The sequence below is a fragment of the Ictidomys tridecemlineatus genome, unplaced genomic scaffold, assembly GCF_052094955.1.
Source record: "Ictidomys tridecemlineatus isolate mIctTri1 unplaced genomic scaffold, mIctTri1.hap1 Scaffold_4649, whole genome shotgun sequence".
Lineage (NCBI taxonomy): Eukaryota > Metazoa > Chordata > Mammalia > Rodentia > Sciuridae > Ictidomys > Ictidomys tridecemlineatus.
This window is the reverse complement of record NW_027523017.1, coordinates 14,145-20,972: the sequence shown is the minus strand read 5'-3', so window position 1 is coordinate 20,972 and position 6,828 is coordinate 14,145. Positions and strand designations below refer to the sequence as shown.

Here is a 6,828-nt window from a genome sequence, read left to right as displayed (position 1 = left end):
ATGGCAACAAGACCTGCAGAGTGCAAGGGCTTTCCAGCACTAGAAGAAAGACAAAAGAAGGACATGTCGAACCCAGTGCAATGTTAGAATAACTTGGGGTGCAACGACCATGTCAAAGGCACTAGTGTGAAAACCCATCTGCGTGCAATGGTAGCAAGACCAGCAGAGTGCAAGGGCTTTCCAACACTAAAAGAATAAAGAGGAAAGACATTTCAATCCCAGTGCAATGTTATAATAACTTGGGGTGCAATGACCATGTCAAAGATTTACTGTTTAAGATGCACAAGCCAGACTGTCACGACCCCCTTGCCCGCAAGGAAGACGCGACTCAGGAATCTTCTTTCAGCAGTTTATTCAGGCCCTTGATATTCTTCTAATGATTCTTCTACTACCCGGAATAATAATTGGATGCCCCTCCCAGCCTTAATAAAGCACCTCGAACCCCAATGCAAAGCTGCCACGTGTACCCTTCTCACAGGGTGCTAGAAAATGACATGCCAACTTTCTCTGATAAGGAGCTGGGAACACGCCAACTCTCTTTGATATGGAGTTGTCCTTCACAGACCACAACGGAGCCAGCGCCATCATGTAATGGCAACCACAGTCCGCAGGAACGGCTCACCACAGCTCCCCCTTTTTGTTTCACTAAGACAATACAGGCGAGAGTAGAGGTCCTATCCCACTGTGCAAAAGTGGCTGCATAGTATGGGCCAGCCCCAGGGGGCGCCTTCCCCAGACCTGACACCATATCAGCCGACGCCTTTTTTCGTGGGGCGGGGCGGAGACACGTCAAACCCGCATGCAATAGGACATGCTCCCCTTGAGGTCCCTCTTCTCAATGGATCACTCAAGTGCAGTGCCTTGCCTCGCATCCTGTATCGTGACGATGGTGAGTAAGAGGGAATAGCTGAGGTTGAACTGTGGCCATGCAGAGGTACAACTACAAACAAGTTGGCAGCACCCTGAAAGAAAGGCACGGACTTTAAAGTGATAGATAAAGACCAGTGTGGAAACCCTTCTGCGTGCAATGGCAACAAGACCCGCAGAGTGCAAGGGCTTTCCAGCACTAAGAGAAAGACAAAAGAAGGACATGTCGTACCCAGTGCAATGTTATAATAACTTGGGGTGCAACGACCATGTCAAAGGCACTAGTGTAGAAACCCATCTGCGTGCAATGGTAGCAAGACCGGCAGAGTGCAAGGGCTTTCTGACACTAAGAGAATAACGAGGAAAGACATGTCAATCCCAGTGCAATGTTATAATAACTTGGGGTGCAATGACCATGTCAAAAGTTTAGTGCTTAAGATGCGCAAGCCAGACCTGTGGCGAGTTGCCAGTTTCTAAAGCAGCAAGAGCTTGTATGATCATAGCCTTATCTTGAGCACTACGAGCCTTAAGGCGACAGAGAAACCACAAACAGAGGAACATACCAAAACAACACAGTGCACCAAAAATGCCTACTCCCACCCACTCTTTAAAAAAGGAAAAGGCAGAAGATATCCAATTGGTGAATTGACCCAGAGTCACGGGATCGACACGGGTACTATTCAAGACAGCTATCTGGGTTAGTTGAGACTGGATCATGTCTTCCGCTTCCATGGACCAATTTCCGGCCAGATATCCACCAATGATGTGGGAAGCATTCCTGGAATCATTAAATCTGACAGAGGTTATACATAAATGTGCACGTTGGTCAATGCAGCCTAAAAGTACTAGGTCAGCCAATTCTTCTACCTGAGCTTGAAGAAAATCTATTCTTTGGTTGGTAGCTAAAATCCCCGACAAAATATGTTGATTAATCGCATTTTGCGATTCAAGTATAGTGGACGTTTGTTGAACAACTTGATTAATAGTGGCAGCAGTTTGTACTCTCTGCGGACTCTAAGTAGCTCTACAATAGGAAATTTATCTGGATCCGCAGTGACTGGGATTGGGACAAAAGTTGGAATTTTCATAATTACTGCTACAGTCCAAGAACCATTCCAACACTCAGATAAGAAACAGGTAATAATAGAACAATCCAGCATCCCCGATGAGGTGTGATTAGCTAAAAGGAACAGGAACGGGGATTGGATACAGACCATTGCAGGAGGCAATGTGGCATAATGCAACAGAGAGTTGAACGAAACAGATGTAAGCCTATTACCTCGTTCACTCTCCTTAGTAGTGCCAGAAACATTAGCCAGCCAACTTTTGGCTCCTAGTAATTGAGCCAATGCGGAAATATCGGCTGAAGCCCCCTTCTCATTGGAAATTAGCCATTGAAACCAGGACCAACCTGTTCCTGTAGAGGAGTTGGCATTGTTGTTAAAGTTATAAACATATCTCTTCAGAGGGGGGGAAAAGGAGAAACCTTTAGCAACTTGATGTTTCTCCCAAGAATGATCCTGACAAGGCGTAAATGTCGGGGGAAAACCAAAATTAGGGGTACAGTAGGGAGAGGCCTTGAAATGAGTGGCATAGCAAGTACTATTAGAAGAAGGAGGCATTGGGATTAATACCTCGGAGATAATAGCTAAAGTAGTTATGTTTAAAACAGAGCTAGTTGCGGGGGTCCCTGAGCCTGATTGCTTCCCTGAAACTACTTGGCTCAATACAGCACTGAGAATACTCCCTGAGACTCGACTGGACCGCAATGGGTCCTCCCAGTTAGTCAAATTTTTAGTCTTAAGGCTAATACAATTAGTGTTCCCAAGACTGAAACAAAAAACTCCTGTGAGATTAACTTGAGACTGATTAAAAATATTTTCCATGTCCCCTCTAGGAGAGGTACAAGGAGCAGACATCTCACATGAGGTAGAAAAAAGAGTGGGGAGGACACTAGAATTACTATGAACTGGCATTGGCATTGGCCATGCCCGTGCCACTGCCCACCACTGCATTGGTGCCATCTGTACCGTTGGCACCAGCATCAGAGCCAGAGCACTCATCAGAATGAAGCTCCTCATCATGGGACTGTTGTGGCACCTCCTGCTGCTGGTTAGTAGATCTCGAGACTCTTCTTGTCAGGCGTTCAGGGATCCACAGCGGCTCCGTGCGATCCTGGGGAAAAACACATACAGATCCTCGTGCCCATGTCAGCACGGGGTCAGGGCCGTTCCATTGGCCCGTAAGAACATCCTTCCACTTAACATAGCCAGTCACAGAGGGCTGAGGGGACACATGTCTATCGGCCGCAGAGCGGCCATGAATATCCAAATTCAAAAAATTAATGGTAAAAAGAGCTAAGGACAGGCGTTCTTTAGGAGTGTGGTCAACTCCTATTCCCCCTTTTTGTTTTTCTAAGGTTTCTTTTAAGGTGCGGTGGGCACGTTCAACAATGCCTTGCCCTTGAGGATTGTAAGGCAACCCATGAGCAAGTTGTACTCCCATAGCAGAACAAAAGGATGTAAACTGTCTGCCAGTATAAGCAGGTCCATTATCAGTCTTAAGGGATGCAGGTGCACCCCATGCTGCCCATGCCTCTAAGCAATGAGTAATAACATTACGTGCCTTTTCTCCCGATAAAGCAGAAGCATGAATAATTCCAGAGTATGTGTCAATAGAAACATGTACATATTTGAGGTTACCAAAGTCAGGCACGTGAGTTACGTCCATCTGCCAGGCAACCAATGGCTTCAATCCTCGTGGGTTTACACCATAAGTAGGAGGATGAAGAAATGTGACACAATGGGGACATTGTAATACTATCTGACGAGCATCTGCTCTGGAGATGGAAAAACGTCTGCGCAGTGTCATAGCATTGACATGAAAGTTGTGGTGAAACAATTTAGCTTCTTCTAAGGAGGAGGCCAAGCATACCAACTGGCTTCTAGTTGCCGAGTCAGCACAGGCATTACCCTGTGATAACGGGCCAGGAAGAGAGGTGTGAGCCCGAATGTGCATTGGATAGAAGGGGGCAGTACGGCTACGGATAAGCTGTTGAAGCTGATTAAAGTAAGCAGACACAGAATGGGTGTCACTAATAGCTCCTACAGCCTCCAAAATTTTGAGCGCCTGCACCACATAGATGGAGTCCGAAATGAGATTGAAAGGAAAAGAACACTGTTTAAAAACTTCAATGACAATTTGTAGTTCTACCCATTGTGGATTTCCAGGAGCAAATTGATGCTGGACAGGAGGAGAGTCATTAATCACATAAGCTCCCATTCCAGACTTAGAGCCATCAGTAAAAATGTTAACAGCCCCCGGAATTGGAGTGGGTGAAGTTACTTTAGGGAAAATGATAGGATGCTCTTTAACAAAATGGAGTAATGGATGAGAAGGGTAATGATTATCAATATCCCCTTGAAACGAACAACATAGAATGGCCCAGTTGTCCAGAGTAGCACACAAAACATTAATTTGAGCTTTAGAATAGGGTATGATAAGAGAAGAAGGTGCTTGTCCAAAAAATTGAATGCTCTGTTGAATCCCTCTAAGTGCTAACGCTGCAACAGCATCAGGATAGTATTCTAAAGATTTTCCTGGGGATACATGTGGGTGAATCCATAGTAAAGGCCCATCTTGCCACAGTACTCCAGTAGGCTGCCGCATAGTGGCAAGCACACATAACTGGAAAGGTTTATCACTCTGGAGCCTGCATAGAGTAGCATGTTGTATAGCTTCTTCTACTTTTATAAGGGCCGCTCTGGCCTCTTTAGTGAGGGTACGAGGGGAAGTAAGATCTGGATCACCCTTAAGAATAGCATACAAAGGCTGGAGCACGATATTAGGAATATGTAAATAACCTCTTATCCAATTAATATCTCCCAACAGTTTTTGAAAATCATTTAAAGTTTGGAGATCTTGAGTTCTTATAGTAACTTTTTGTGGTTTTAACATGTCATATTTAATCGTCGCTCCCAAATACTGAATAGAATCCCCTGTTTGAACCTTCTCAGGTGCAATACGTAATCCATACTGAGCTAACAACTTCACCAAGTCTTTATAGGCCTCATAAACTGACTGTTGTAATTTGGCTGCCAATAATACATCATCCATATAATGAATAATCTTAATGGAAGGATATTGTTGTCTGAGAGGTGCGAGTGCCTTCCCTACATACATCTGGCAAATCGTAGGACTGTTAGACATTCCCTGTGGTAAAACAACCCACTCAAACCTTTGATCTGGTTCCTCGTGATTACACGAGGGAAGGGTGAAGGCAAAACGCTGTGAGTCCTTAGGATGCAAAGGAATAGAAAAGAAACAGTCTTTAATGTCAATAGCAATGATATGCCAGCCCTGAGAAACAGAGGAAAGCAGCGGCAGCCCGAAACACCCCCGCCATACGGAGGCGGATCGGGAGGCCGCCCGTTCTTGAGCCCTTGCTTATCTCTGTTCCCTGTACCTAAACTCCCTAGCTGCCGAGACAGCGTCTCCAGCTCCTCCTCTTCATTATCTTCTACCTCTGACCCACTTTCGCATGGGGGCGTGCGCAGCACACTGAGATCTGGATACAGTCTCCTCCCGTTCTCCACGCCCCGCACACTCCCCTCTTCCTGAGACACTTCGCTCTCTGTTGTTTCTGATTTTTCTTCATGCAATTGTTCTAAAACCTCCTGCCCTTTAACAAGCGCTTCTTGGCATCTGCCATCCGTAAGACAACTACGGACCATCTTCCAGAGGGGTATCACCCCGCCCTCTAGCATGCCCTGCTCACGAGCAAAGTCAAGGTCTTTGCCTAATTTATCCCAGCTGGGTGTAGTGAGGCTGCCTGAAAATGCAAACCACGGTGCAGCTGTATCTACCCTCTGTAAAAATTTCTCTAAGGTACTGCGTTTCACCTCCAGTCCCTTGGAACGTAAAAGGCCATCGAGGACTAGAAGGAGTGGACTTGAAGTCACAGCACCCATAACGCAACACAAGAAAACACAGAAATCGAAAGTGAAAGTACACAAAACAAAACGAACATACACAGAAAACAAAACAAAAATACAGAGTGCAATTGCTATGAGATGTAACGCCCTCTCTTTTTACAGAGGAGCAGGTACCTTTTAATGCTCCCTCTTTATGTATAGAGGAGCCTCCGCTTTTTAACAGCGGGTCCCACCTTACCTGGGACTTACCGGCGCGCCTCCCTGACTGCTGAAAGTTCTGGTTCCTGGGTGTTTCTTTGTTTCTTTTCTCCCGGGTCTCGGCACCACTTGTCACGACCCCCTTGCCCGCAAGGAAGACGCGACTCAGGAATCTTCTTTCAGCAGTTTATTCAGGCCCTTGATATTCTTCTAATGATTCTTCTACTACCCGGAATAATAATTGGATGCCCCTCCCAGCCTTAATAAAGCACCTCGAACCCCAATGCAAAGCTGCCACGTGTACCCTTCTCACAGGGTGCTAGAAAATGACATGCCAACTTTCTCTGATAAGGAGCTGGGAACACGCCAACTCTCTTTGATATGGAGTTGTCCTTCACAGACCACAACGGAGCCAGCGCCATCATGTAATGGCAACCACAGTCCGCAGGAACGGCTCACCACACCAGACTTGAGGTGAGTTGCCATTTTCTAAAGCTGCAAGAGCTTGTATGATCATAGCCTTATCGTGAGCACTGCGGGCCTTGAGACGACAGAGAAACCACAAACAGGAACATACCGAAGCAACACATTGCACCAAAAATGCCTACTCCCACCGACTCTTTAAAAAAAAAAAGGCAGAAGATATCAAATCGGTGAATTAACCCAAGTTCCGGGATCAACATGGGTACTATTCAAGACAGCTATCTGAGTCAGTTGAGACTGGATCATGTCTTCTGCCGCCATGGACCAATTCCTGGCCAAATAGTCACCGATGATGTGGGAAGCATTCCTGGAATCATTAAATCATGAACCGGCATTGGCATTGGCC

At 46.0% G+C, this 6,828-nt stretch overlaps 1 long non-coding RNA gene across 1 annotated transcript; it reads right to left on the bottom strand.

The window, feature by feature from the left end:
- Positions 1 to 335: 335 nt before the first annotated feature.
- Positions 336 to 6,447, bottom strand: LOC144373731 (uncharacterized). Its single transcript, XR_013433292.1, has 2 exons — positions 6,040 to 6,447; positions 336 to 3,042 (listed from the first exon to the last, which is right to left on the bottom strand). It is a non-coding gene; the product is annotated as an uncharacterized LOC144373731 (long non-coding RNA).
- Positions 6,448 to 6,828: the final 381 nt, after the last annotated feature.